A 14,059-nucleotide genomic window follows, 5' to 3' on the forward strand; every position below is an offset into this window, starting at 1 on the left:
TTTAAACAAACGCACATTTATCCAGTTTTTTTTTTTTTTTTTTGGTAATTGGGACTTTTTAATGTATTGCTTAAAGTCCCGTGCTGGCATCCTGATCACCAAAAGAGGTGGTTGTAACACATTTCCAAAATGTATTTGAGGCCGAAAATGGCTCAGAAGAAAAATCATATTTGTAGACATAGCTCCTTTATAATGACTTCTTGATAGAAAAATGGAGTTTAACTCTGCACTTATGGAGTTTAACTCTACTTTAATAACTGAACTATTAGGAAAAAATGGCATATATTTTTCTAGGATTGGGTTTTATTTTCCTCTGTATAGTTTTTTTTCCCTCTGTATAGTTTTTGAAAATCTAATTTTCATTCCTTCTCTAGAAGAAACTTTAAATGCAAGTTCCTTCTGTGTAAAGGCAGCATTTGCATGCAGCCTGGCCTGAGCCAGAATTGCCTCAAGGCCATGCTGAATGCGCTCCTCCCCTCTCCTCTGCACGCAGCAGCACCACCGGGCTTCTAGGCCAGCCTGTCCCCTCGCAATCTCTGCCCAAATCTAAGTACCCTCAGGCCGCTTTCCCTTCCACCTTCCTTTACACCTGTGCTCCCGGTAAATCAGAGCCTTGCTCTCACTAGGACAGAAACGACTTCTAAAAGAAATGGTTTCACTATCGTGTTGGTGTGTCTGCATTCTCACGGGAGGCATGAAACTGTCCTCTGGCTCGCCCGTCCTCACGCAGCTGGCAGGTGGGAACACCAGGTCTTCCAAGAACAGCAGGTAAGGTTCCAGCAGACCTCATCCCATCGGAAGTCACCTCCCTGACCTAGGGGAAAGACACGTCGTCGTGCCCCAGGGTTGAGCAGGTGGTCCAGGCTAGCCTCCTCTCCGCCCCCTGCGCCACCAAGAGGAGTCAGATCCGAACAGGTGCCTCCTCTCTCCGTGTAGAGGACGGCAGACAGCTTTCCCTGCACCCCTAGTCCTCGGCCGTAATTAAAGACAGATTAACGGGAACAACACGCAGGTTCCTGGCATGTACAGCAGGCATCTGTGGAGCTACCGGGGGCGGGGAGGTCCCTGAAGTGGCTGGAGTACCTGCCGAAGCACCAGTCAGGACACACTGTGTGGGGCGGGGGAGGACCCCGGGGAGGGGCTGCCTCCTGCTTAGACCCCGCAGTCTTGAGCCTCCTGGTCTTCCTGCGTGGAGGTAGGGCTCCTTCATAAATGTAAAAATGTCCCCTGTGAGAGGGTAACACTGTGGTTTTCAGGGTTTCCCTTGCATCTGCTGTTTCCTGAAACGAAAATCCTTACAGCAGAGATGCAGGTTTGGGTGTGTTCTGCCTGGCCCAGGATGGCAGTCTGCACTCCCTAATTAGTGCAGCTCTTTTCAGCGTCTCCCTTAACTTAGTCAAGGGCGGGGGGGGGGCGCAGAGGACCTGCGATGGCACAGAAACTACCCCCCAAGCCCTGACACTGACAGGCCCTTCCTGACCCTGAGTGACTGACCCTCCCTGCCACCTGCACGGACCCACCGACCCCTGCCCCACGTTCTCCCCATGGTGGCCTGGACGGATCTTCAGAACTTGGGAGGTGTCCTCCCGGTGTCGGCCTCCCTGAAATAAATGCCTTCCCTGTGTCGCTCTGTCCGTGCCGGGGGTCCTGACTGGGCCAGAGCTGGCTGCCCCTACACCCCTGAGCCCCAGAGCCCCAAGGACCTCTTCCTGCTGAGATTTTCAGGCCCCATCCCCCAAAGGAGAAGGATGGAGGTACTGGGCTGGCAGCAGTGGCTCGTGGGGGGTTCGGAGGACACCCAGCCTGATGTCCGCAAGGTACCGGAAGCATGCACAGGAGCATCCAACCCGCGGAGGACCGCCCGCTTCATGCTCGCTCTGTCCGCTGTCACTGGCTTGGCTCTGGACAGTTGCTCCATGGAGCAGGGGGAACTCAGAGCACACACGCTATCAGATGCACCCAGGAGCATAAAGCTTTTGTCCAAGGACAAAGCAATTGGATGCAAATATGGAGCTCATGGCCATGCCCTGCGTTCCCCCGGCCATGCACCTACTCTCCGCCAGGGAATGCCATTTCTGAAAATCCCGCCTCTCTCTGTTGGTGTTTTGCAGAGAACTAGGGAGAGAAAGCTGAAAAAGAAACAAGACCTTCGTGTTCTCACATTACATTATACTTTCCAGCCCTTTGAAGTCCTGCAACCCTCCGCCAAGTACTTGGCAAATCCTGAAACACGCATCTGCGAAGCTGGGGTTTTTCCTTCACATTACCTTCCACCTACTTTAAAATAAACCACTCATTGTTCAAAAGGGAAAACTCATTTTTTTTCTTTTTTAAGTAATACATAATGGAGTAAAACATTGCTGGAAGGTTTGCAATTAATTTACTGTGCAATAAATCTTTAAGAAACTGAAGTGAACAGGAAGTCAGCTCTCAACCGGGAATATTCAGGCCTCTGCTTTTTTAAATTAACAAAATGTAAACTCTTTTTTTTAATCTAGAAAGGTACATGAACCTGATTCTCTAAATGTTTATACAGAAACATAAAATCAAAAGGGAAATGTCAGAGCCCACTTTCTTGTGTATCTTGATTTAATATTAAAATAATGGAAGCAAATGTATGGAAATAAGTAGTTTGTTTGCAAATTTTATTAGATTTAAGTTTTAGTTTTGCCTACATCTTTCCAGATTTTATCACTAGGAGATCATAAAAAATATTTTTAAAATAATTAAAAACTTTTCTTAACTCACTAAACCCAGGATGCCTGGGTGGGTCAGTGGTTGAGCATCTGCCTTCGGCTCAGGTCATGATCCCAGGGTCCTGGAATTGAGTCCCACATTGGGCTCCCTGCAGGGAGCCTGCTTCTGTCTCTGCCTGTGTCTCTGTCTCTCTGTGTCTCTCATGAGGAAATAAATAAAACCTTTTTTTAAAAAAACATTAAAGGGGATCCCTGGGTGGCGTAGCGGTTTAGCGCCTGCCTTTGGTCCAGGGCGCGATCCTGGAGACCCGGGATCGAATCCCATGTCGGGCTCCCGGTGCATGGAGCCTGCTTCTCCCTCTGCCTGTGTCTCTGCCTCTCTCTCTCTCTCTGTGTGACTATCATAAATTAAAACAAAACAAAACAAAACAAACAAACATTAAATCCAAGGTCTGTAGGGTGCTACAAAGACCAACAGGCCAGGACGCATGACTCTTCAGCAGACATTATGCTTCCGGCCTTCTGCTTCCCTGACCTGACTGCCTGGTCTCTGATGATGCTCTGTCCATCTGCCTTAGCCTGAACCATAGGATACTGTGTGCAATTCTCTAAGCGTCCCCATCCCTCCCAGGCTTCTACACTTTTGCAAACACTGACCTCTCTCCTAGGAAGGCTTCAGGATGTGCTAGTCGCACTGTAAGGATCAGCTCAAGTAACATCTTTAGTGACTTCCAGGCCCCCAGCTCAGGACAAGTGAGTTACTCCTCGGTCCTTGAATGGACAGCATCACAGACACAGTTATGTGACGAGCATGTTCATTGAGTCGTTTCATTGTAGGGAGCTTCCTGAGAGCAAGGGGTAGGGATCCATCATCGTGACACTCCCATCCACTCTGCTGTGCCAACGCATTGAGGAACAAGTGACCCCCTTTCTGGCCATTGGAGGAGACTTTCTGCAGAGCTTGGCCAGTTCTCAGGAACTCCAAGAAAACATCAGGACTTGGTGTGGAGGCAGATGTCTTGTCAAGTGGGTTGTAAGGAGACCTGTATGACACGTGCCAGGTTTGGTGGCAGTCCTGGGACATCTGAAGGTGATATGGCCAGCCTGGGGAGGACAGGCAACAGTTCTCACCACCAGAGCAGGAATGGATCATGGCTGAGACCACAGCCTTTGCCAAGGAGATGGAGAAAAGCATGAAGACCAGACAAGTATCTGTGGGACAGGATGGAGGCTTGCTTTGATATAGGGCTTGGGGTCAGGGAGGGTATTAGGCACCACATCCTATGATGACACTGACACTGGAGAGAGGTCACCAGCCACTGCTGAGTGGAGAGCAGGTGGAGTCTGGGCACTCCACAGGACAGAGGCCATGAAGAGAACACCTGCCAGCCTCAGGGCAGTGCCTCGTGTACCCACGGACTCGACTTCACGTGTTACACTGTTCCCATGGGTAAAGGGGTCTGGGTCCCACGCTGAGCTTCAAACACTCGTGGAGAACAGCACCCATGCATCCTTGGGACCGGCTGCTCTACCTCGGGTGGGCGGCCAGGCCCTGAGCGGACAAGTCCGTACTTTGCTACAGTGAATACTGGGTGCTTTCCACTGCTGTCAAGTGGTGACAACTGGCTTGCTAATCAGCAGAAGCAAAGACCAACCTTCACCATGCCGCCCTTGCCAAGATGTCCCAAGGCCAACAGTCCCAGTTAATGACAGAGAGTCAGGATGATGGAAAATCACCGCATTCGTGAAAACAAAGGGATGATGTAGGAAACGACAATCAGGTAAAAACGGACATCACACCCAGGAGGGAACGCCGTCTGCTGGCTTTAGGTTAAAAATGAAAGGAGTATTTGCATCACGTCACAAAGCAGTATCGGAAGGAAGCACTCATGCTCCGCATTTGGCTTACTGCTGGGGGTGCCCTGGGAGGACAGACCCTGGCCTCTGGGTCCCATGATTGCTGTGTGGGGGTCTCACAGCCTACAGAGGGAGGGCCTGGGACCGTTGTCCAGCCCTGGGGATGCTGCGCATGAGCACAGGCTCCAGACAGGGGCAATGAGGCCAGTGTGCTGGGGTGGGGGTGATTTCTCAAAGCCAGAGCTCCTCCCAGACCTGGCCTCCCTTTGCTGTCTTGGCTCTTTGTTCACAACAAGCTGGGCCTACAGGGCACGGGGCTGCTGGCTTTGCTCGGGAGCTGCTGACCAAGTGCGGGGATCTCTCAGAAAGCCAGCGTCTCGTGCAGAAGCAGACGCACAGAGCCTGGCCGTCCGAGTGAGCAGGGCAACATCAGGGTTAAGCAGCTGAGGACTCACAGCAGATGCTGCTGGTAAAGCTGCTGTCATCGCTCCTGTGCAACATACGTCCCCAACTCACTGATGCAAGAGAGGAGAAAGCAGATCTGCACAGTAAACAAGGTGAAAGAAAAAATTCTTGCCTGGCTTAAATTCATGAATTCGGCTTCTCCCCCGAGAATGCTAAGGGGGACAAAAAGTAAGCATGTGCTATGAGTCCTCACATACTCAGATCTGATGTTTTCCTGCTCACTTCCCTGCTCTCACTGCCCTGAATGGGTTCTACACCACAGCAGACTCAGGCCTCAGTGCAGGACACCTTCTCCTCCTTGCCCCCAACCTGGGAAGATTACACCTGTTCCCGGGCAGGTCAATCTCAGTGGCTGGACCTGGACCCTATCTTATCACCTCCCTCTTCCTCCTCCATGTCCTGACCCAGCCCTGCACCCACTCACCCTGGAAACTCCCACCCATCCCCAATGCCATGGTGCCCAACACTGAGGATGGCAGCCGGTTAGAGGGACACCTTCACTTTTATTTGTATTTATTTATTTTTATTTTATTTTTTTAATGTGGGCTCCTTACCCAACATGGAGCTTGAACCCACAACCCTGAGATTAAGTCACCTACTCTACCAACAGAGCCCACCAGGCGCCCCCACCCTGACCTATGATTATAGCAACTCTATGTGGTGCTAATCAGAAGTGAATATATTAAATTATTAAATACACATATACATTTATAAATAAAGAAATATGTAAAATTGTCATGTCCATGATTGATAGTCACTTATATGTAAAAAATTTATATATATAATTCAAATAAATAATTTATAAAATATTATATACACTATTTTATTTAATATGGAACAGCTACTACTTAAAAATGCCAATTAGTTGGCAAAATATATATTTTTTTTATTTTTTTTCAGCTTTTAAATTTTCATTTATTTTGCAAACTTGAGGTCCAATTACATTCAGTAACTATCAGATCATTTACCAGAGTGCCAAAACACACACTTCATAATTACAAATATTTTATTCAAAAATCTTAATAAGATTTTTTTTTTAAATCTAGATACATTCCAAATACTCATTAACAGCAGTAACTAGAGAAAGGATTTTACCATCTTACTTTCGCCCTGATACAGACTGTTGTCAACAAAGGTCCTGCGGTTTATTTATTTTTAAGGATTTTATTTATTTATTCATAAGAGACACAGAGAGAGAAGCAGAGACATAGGCAGAAGGAGAAGGAAGCAGGCTCCCTGCGGGGAGCAGCCAGTAGAGGAGATACTGGAATCCAAAAGGAGCCATCCAAGATGAACTCTAATAGGGAAACAAAATTTCACAGAAAATAAGTGGTTTTGCATTTTATTTTGAAAAAGACAATGAAATGAAACACAGTATCTTGTCTCTCAGTTTGCAAGTCTCCAAAGTAAAGTCAAGACTTCACTCTATTGTTGGCATCGATTCCCAAGGACCTCTGCGGCATCATCACAGAGAGGGTCACCCACATCAGAACACAAGGGGCTTCACCAGTGCCCCGAAGGTCTGCACGAAAGTCGTGCTAATAAAGCTCTGGCAGTGTCCCAGCCTTGCCAACCTCTACTTTTCAGTTTGCCAGCTCAGCATGCAAACATTACCTTCCCTCCTCAACATCATGCAATCCTGTGAATTTTGCAAGATTTACAGTTTCACTTAGAGATCAATTTCCAATAACAACAGGGTGACTGGGTTGCTCAATGGGTTGAGCATCCACCTCTTGGTTTCTGCTCAGGTCGTGATCTCGGGGTCGTGGGGTCGAGCTCAGTGTTGGGCTCCGTGCTCAGGAGGGAGTCTGCTTGGGATCCTCTCCTTCCCACCTCCCACACTCTTGCACTCTTGTGTATTCTCTCTCAAATAAATAAATTTTAAAAGTCTTTTGTTTTCTTTTTTAAAGATTTTATTTATTTATTCATGAGAGATACAGTGAGAGAGGCAGAGACACAGGCAGAGGGAGAAGCAGGCTCCCTGCAAGAAGCCTGATGCGGGACTTGATCCCAGGACCCCGGGGATGACGACCTGAGCCAAAGGCAGACGCTCAACAACTGAGCTACCCAGGCACCCCAAATTTTTACAATCTTAAAAAAAAAAACAAAGAAATCAATTTCCAATGACAAGAAGAGCGATGGACAGGCAAGGATGCAGATCCAAAGGAGTATTTGAGGATGAGAGGCCATGGATTATAGTCTCAGGCTCTGCCTGAACATGCAGGGACCTGACACTGACAGCTGGGATGACCCATAGCCTCCTAGAACAGGAAGGAAAACTCCAACTCTCACTTTAGAACTGAGTGTTGAGTGTTCTCTGATCACACAACGAATGGGACACAGTTCAGGCTGCATCCAGGTCTGCACCACATCCTCTGTGATCATCACAGGGGCTTGGGAGCTGATGGGGACAATGCGCTCTTACCACTGCCCCACCTGCACAAACCCAGCAGCCTGTCCCCAGACCCGCTAAGTGCCCCTGGGGCAAGGCCAGGGCCACGCTGGCAGGACGGAGCCTACACCCTGTGTGTGAGATCACATCACTGTTCATTGCATCTAAATGAGCTCGACAGCATAGTTATTAGCTAATCCCCAAAACTGCTGTTTCACAAGCAATATTCAGGAGGGAATCACTGAAATAAAAACAAAATCAACCACCCAACAACTCACATATCATCTACCAGGAAACAAAGGCAGGGGAACTGCCCCACTGAGCTGTTCAGGGCTTATGAGCCCCCAAACTGATTGCAAGATTGCAAGCCTCAGCCGAGGCCTCACCCTGCCGGACCCCACCTTGACCCCACCTCGACCCCACCTCGACCCCACCTTGCTCATTCTTTCCCCAGGACATCTGTAGGGAGGGGCTGGCCTTATGCAAGGACACTGCCTCCTTCCCGGCTTTGGTTCCCACAGCAAGGCATGGGTACATGAGGGACAAGACCAGTGTGCACAGAGAGAGCTGGGCAATTGACCTGTAAAGGTTTCATCTTTTTCCACCTGAGTAAGTTTATGGAGGAACCCAGCTCTGTTAGGAGGGGATCTGAAAACCCAGTTTGTCCTTGGGGTCTGAAGTCTCCTGAGCACTCAGGACCACACGGCCTGACCTGGGAGATCCCAGGAGCCTCTAACTTAGACTGCAGAATTCTGTCTGGCGGGTGAAGCCACAGATGCGGAAGGTGGACAGTGACCTCTCTGCAGAGGAACCTCTTGAGTCCAAATCCCAGCAGTAGCTCCCGTGTTCAACACACTTCAGTGGCTCCTCTTTGCTTCACGATAAAGGTCTTGGGAGTCCTTCCCAGGCCTGGGCCCCTCTCGTCCCTCTACAGCCCTCTCGGCCTTTCCTCCTACGGGAAGCCTTCCTGGATCGCAGAGGGCCCTATGCGTCCCTGTCCTCCACCTGCTCTCCACCTGTTGTCCACAGAACAGTTATTTCATGTCACAGCCCAGGGCCTGTCCAGCACCCAGAGGATCCTCGGCAGTTGCCGGAGCGGGATATGGGGAGAAACTGGTACTAATGAGCCCTTCCCAGTGCCGGTGCCGGGCACGCAGCTAACGCAGGTACATCTTTCCTCTAACCGCCAGCGGATCATTAACCCCTTCCCGTGAAGGACTGAGGCTCCAGAGCTCACTTTGCTAAGTGCCCAGGAGGCAGGAACAGAGCGGCCAGCACTCCCTCCTGCCCAGGCTGCAGTGCACCAGCGAGCACGCAGGGTAGCCCTGGGGCTGGTGCAAGCGCGCAGGCCTGACCTGGGAGCTCCGCCCCGAAGCCCCGCCCCGAAGATGGCCCCACCCACCCCTCCGGAGCTCCGCCTTCCCCGGGTGCCCCGCCCACCCCAGACGACCCGACCCGCCCCGTACGCCCCGCCCACCCTATTCTGGGTCCTGCTCCATCCGGACGCCCCGCCCACCGTGCCCAGGGGCCCGCCTCCCCGTGAGTGCCCCGCCCACCCTGCCGGAGCCCCGCCCGCACCCAGGTGCCGCACCCACCGTGCAACCCCAGCAGGACCCGGGAAGCAGCAGCGCTTCCACAGCAGCCTGCGCAGCCCCCGGGGTCCGTCTCCGCGGAAACGCGGTGCGAAGGGCGGCCCTGCGGGTCCAGGGGGCCTGGGTCACGGCCCGTGAGGACCTGGGAGAGCTGTTCTGCAGACAGGGGTCCCCTAGGCGTCTGGGACCACAGCGTCTCCGGCTTGCCCCAGAGCAGTCCCACCCCCGCAGCCGGCACAGGGGGTGTCCCTCTCCTCCCGGGGCCAGGCCCCCCCGCGCCGGAGCTCCTAGGGGAGCGGTGGATCACCTGGCTGCGGCGCGCTCCGGGGCACTGCTGCGAGCCCGACACGCACGTCTGTGCACGCGGCCACCTGGAGCGCGCGGACTGCACTCACCTGTCCGGCCCTCCGTTCCCCCAGCGATGAGGACCTCAAGCCAGGGGCACGCTCCGCTGTCCCTGCGCCAGCACAGCCCTGGCACTCAGAGGCAGAATCTGGGACCCACACGCTCAGCGGCCACCGCGGAAAGCCTCCCAAGCGTGTGCATGGTCTCCGCGGCGCGAGGCCGGGCTGTGCACCCGAGGCCAGACAGGAAGGTCCGTCTGAAGTGCTGGGCTCTGCAAACAGCAGGCTAACGTCTCCCTCAGATGATCTTTATACATCGAAGCTCCTCAGCTAGATTTGAGGCAAATGGCTGCATTCTAGGTCTCCCATTGATTCGTCCCCATTTCTAACCAGGCTTACCTAAATGTAAATTGCTGTGGGAGTTCTGGAACGGCTAAATCATTTATATTCAAGCAAGAGACTTTTATCTTAACCCCATCCTCCTCCACATATTTCTATGCAGATTGTGTACTGGGTAGTATAGGAATTGAGGGTATTAGTCCCAGTGATCACAGGGGCCTGAGTATGGTGTTTCATTTTTCAGAGGAAGGAATTCATGCTCAATCTCATTGGTGACATTCATTCACTTAAAACTGACTTTTGCATTTTCTTTTAAATAATTAAATAAGTGCTTCCTTTTCTTGGATGGAGGTTATATATTTACATAACAATGCTGTCATTTCTCAAGAGTTTTTGACGTGTTTTAGGTCATGACCAAAGCATACCTCGAACACCCAGAATTCTGAAGGCAAGATGAGCAGGCATGCTAAATGCAGCATATGGTCTCCTACGCCCCGCAAGTTTCTTAAATTCACAGTGAGTGTCCTTTCAACATGAGCAGGCTAAAATCTCTTTTCTGAAACAAAAACAGACATGACGCCTTATTTTATCAGAGGAAACACGTGGTGAGCAAAGCCTTACTGTGAATAGGCATCTCCTGCCAGATCAGAGTTGTACAAAACTCACTTTGCTCTAATGAGAACAGAGCCGGCTGGAGCTTAAAATTCTATTCCCGGAGTTTCCAAAGTTTGTTAAAATATTTGGCTAAACGGTTGATTACACCTAACTGAAAATCACAATATTTTCAGATACAACATGTGGAAGGAACTAAACTACTTGCCGCTCATTTGTGTGCTTCTCCAGCAGACAGTGCAGCATGGCATCTCAGGGATTCCACAGGGCTGGACAGTGCACTTTGCAAAATTATACATCAACTTGGACACAATTTCTTGTCAATCTTGCTGAATAGTGATCGGCTAAAATATTTTATAGTAAAACATTATGAATAGAATGCAACATTTGTAGAAGTTTTTATGATAAAACAGGACATTTCAAAGAAAGTTTTTCTGTACTGCCAGCATCATTTCTCCAACTGCCTGAGGACATGTGTTCTCTTTCCTGTTCCTTGAAATTGTTTCGGGGAAGTTGGAGATGCTCTAACCTAATGTGTGGATCTCAGTCAGAGCTCACTAAATGACCTTGAGGAGAGGCAGATAACATGACCCTCTCCATCTTGGTCCTAATCATCTAGTTCCTCCACCCTATCTGGTCCCACCTGGGTATGTACTTCTATCTCCTATGTTTGTTCCCAATGAAAGGAGCTCATCTAAAGCTCACTCTACCTTTTAAGGGATTCCTCTTCTGCACGGCTGCACTCGAGGCCAGAAAGAATAGTGCCAGACTGTCACAAATTCCTTTTCTTTACTTTTTAAAAAACGTGCCTAGGGATCCCTGGGTGGCGCAGCGGTTTGGCGCCTGCCTTTGGCCCAGGGCGTGATCCTGGAGACCCGGGATCGAATCCCACGTTGGGCTCCCGGCATGGAGCCTGCTTCTCCCTCTGCCTGTGTCTCTGCCTCTCTCTCTCTCTCTCTGTGACTATCATAAATAAATAAAAATTAAAAAAAAACGTGCCTATAAATACCTAATTATTGTGGGTGAGGCTCACGGTTTCAGATCATGCTGCTTATCTGTCAGTGGGGGGCCCTTTCCTGACAGCACTGATTCTCACACTTCCACACATCAACATCGTCACCCTGACCCAGACCTGCCTATATCACCCCACTCTCTCTTCTGTGAGCATCCAGCTGCTTCTCTGTTTCCTGTAGAGACAAGAGGTGAGCGTCTGAACTGTTTTCTGCTCTAATCTCATATGCTGTTGTTGCATTTCCCGAGTTGGCTGGAGGCAAATGTAGCTCATGATACCATTTCACATCATTTTTAAGCCCTGTGTCTTATGTAATCTTTTTCACTTATTTCACCTCCTTCTCCAGCTTTTGCACAAAGCTTCATAAAATCTCTAAAAGAAACTTTCTATAATCTACAAAGATGAAGGATTGGGGTGGGCACCAACCCCCAAGCAGTCAAAAATCCAGGCCTAACTTTGGATGCCCCCAAAACTTAAGTATTAATAGCCTACTGCTAACCAGAAGCCTTATCAGTAACCTAAAGGGTTGAGTAACATGTATTTTGAATGTCATATGTATTGTATATGGTATCCTTACAATAAAGTCAGCTAGAGAAAAGAAAATGTGATTAAGAATCATAAGGAAGAGAAAATACATTTATAGTCCTGTATTCATCACAACAATCTGCACGTATGTGGACTCATGGTTCAAACTGTGTTGTTCAAGGGTCAACTGTGCTGTTAAAAACCCAAGAGCCACAAGAGCCAAACAGAGGCCAAAGAGAGAGAAGGAAGTCTCCTCGGCATGCTCTGTGGGGTCTGATGGCCAGGGAGAGTAGACCGGGGTGAACAGACCCATCATTGAACAGATGTATATCCCTCACCCACCTGGACGTCATTGACAAGGCAGGTGCAGCCAGCCCAGAGCAAAATACAGAGTGTGTGGGACTATTGACCAGACTCTGAGCTTCCTGGCCAAGGGCACAGGTTCAGAGAAGATGAGCAAACACACCATCTAGGCCAGTAAGTAAAATGGAGACTTTAAAATGTCCTTTATAATGCTGAGAAGTTTGAAAGAGCAATCTCTTCTCTTTGTAAATGTCCCCCAATCGTGTCCACTGAGAGGAACATCTGCTATTCCTTGGCTTTCCGGCCTCCAGGCACTGCCTCCTGAACCTGTGGGAATCCGCCAGAATGGCCTCCACCAAAGAGGCAGGATGCGGGTGCCCACCTTCCCCCATCCTGTGCATCTGCAGTGCAGGCATGTGACTCAGGTCTCCTCACAGACTGCCTACTTATGTGTCCTGGTCCTAGACCGACGCTTGTGGTGCAAGTGGTGGTGTGTGCTCAGCGGACCCCCTCAGTGGCGTGATTTTGGCCATAATTTCCAGCTTATGCGCAGCCTGTCAGATTCTCTGGCTCCTGTAGAGTCTGTGATCCACTCAATACTTTTTTTTTTTTTTTTAATAATCTGTTTTCTGTTTAAAATAGCTAGTTTGTTGTATTGTTTCTATCAGGAAACTTGACTCAGAGAAACCAAGGACAGGAGCAGTGACAGGCGACAGCCAGTCAGGAAAGCACCAGAATCTGGGATTCATCACTGGGACGCTGGTGACAGCTGTGAAAATGCATCCAGAGTTCAAGGCTGAATTTGAGTGCCCGAGTGCCCAAGGGCAGAGCTGCTTACAAAAAAGCATCTCAAGCACACATCAGAGGCCATGCTGCGGAGAAACACATGGTGAACACTCCAGAAGCCTCGGGGAACCCAATGATGGGAGGGCAGCAACTGCTGGAACTTCTAAGGAGATGTGTGTCCTGCAGTGGCCAGCCACGGTAGATGAAGCCAACTCAACGTTGGATCTCACTGAATTAGCTGAATTCATAGGGTGCCTGGTTCCACTGAATTTGGGAAAGCATGCTGCCCAGGAGCTGAAGTAGATCCCCGAGGTGTTCTGCGCGACCTTTCCTGGAGGATGTGACCCTGTTCCCAACACAGACCCACCTGGCCTCGCTTACAGGCAGACCCCACAGCCACACAGCCAGCTTGCCAGATGGAACTAGGTCTTCATGGGTGCTGCAAGTCTTCACAGGCACCCTCCGCATGGAACCAGAACCCAGCCGCCCTGAGCCCTGAGTCCTGAGTCAGAGTCATGCTGCCAGGAGATGATCTTGCTAGGTGGGATGCCTCGGTGGGATTCTGACAGTGCTCGATTGAGTAGGACAGATTAAACTTAGAGATGAGATGAAAACGATCAATGTGGGTGACTGGAGATCCTGCAGATCCAGCAGCTGGGGGTGATTTTTTGGCAAGCACTGGCCCACCAAGGCACATCCTGCCTGAACTGACCGGCCTGACCATGCAGATGGGGACGGGGTTGTGTCTCTGCAGCTGAGAAATTCCTCTCATGGACATAGGTCAATGAGTGAGGACCTGGCTGGCCTTCTTTCAGCTCAGGTGATGTGGAAGGCTACTCCCAGGCTTCTGATTCTGCCACGGATGGGGCCCACTGCATGGGAGGGCTGCTGGAGCACCGAAGTTAGGAGATTGCCCTGTGGTCAAAGATGGGACCTAGGGGCCTGTGTGCTAACCCAGCATCCTTGGTTATCCATGCACATGTTGGAGCAGCAGTGAACATGAGAGATGTCTTTGACCTGTGTGGTCACCCCGGCCACCCTGCGGACACTTGGTCTGGGCGGGCACCCCGGCCACCCTGCGGACACTTGGTCTGCATGGTTGCTGCAGCCAGCGTGTGGACAAGGACCCACCTCCA

At 50.3% G+C, this 14,059-nt stretch overlaps 1 long non-coding RNA gene across 1 annotated transcript; it reads left to right on the top strand.

Moving 5' to 3' along the window:
• The first annotated feature begins 451 nt into the window (after window positions 1–451).
• On the top strand, window positions 452–2,313 carry LOC112671548 (uncharacterized). Its single transcript, XR_003143684.3, has 2 exons — window positions 452–768; window positions 2,112–2,313. It is a non-coding gene; the product is annotated as an uncharacterized LOC112671548 (long non-coding RNA).
• The last annotated feature ends 11,746 nt before the right edge of the window (window positions 2,314–14,059 follow it).

This window comes from Canis lupus, chromosome 5 (assembly GCF_003254725.2).
Source record: "Canis lupus dingo isolate Sandy chromosome 5, ASM325472v2, whole genome shotgun sequence".
Taxonomy (NCBI): domain Eukaryota; kingdom Metazoa; phylum Chordata; class Mammalia; order Carnivora; family Canidae; genus Canis; species Canis lupus.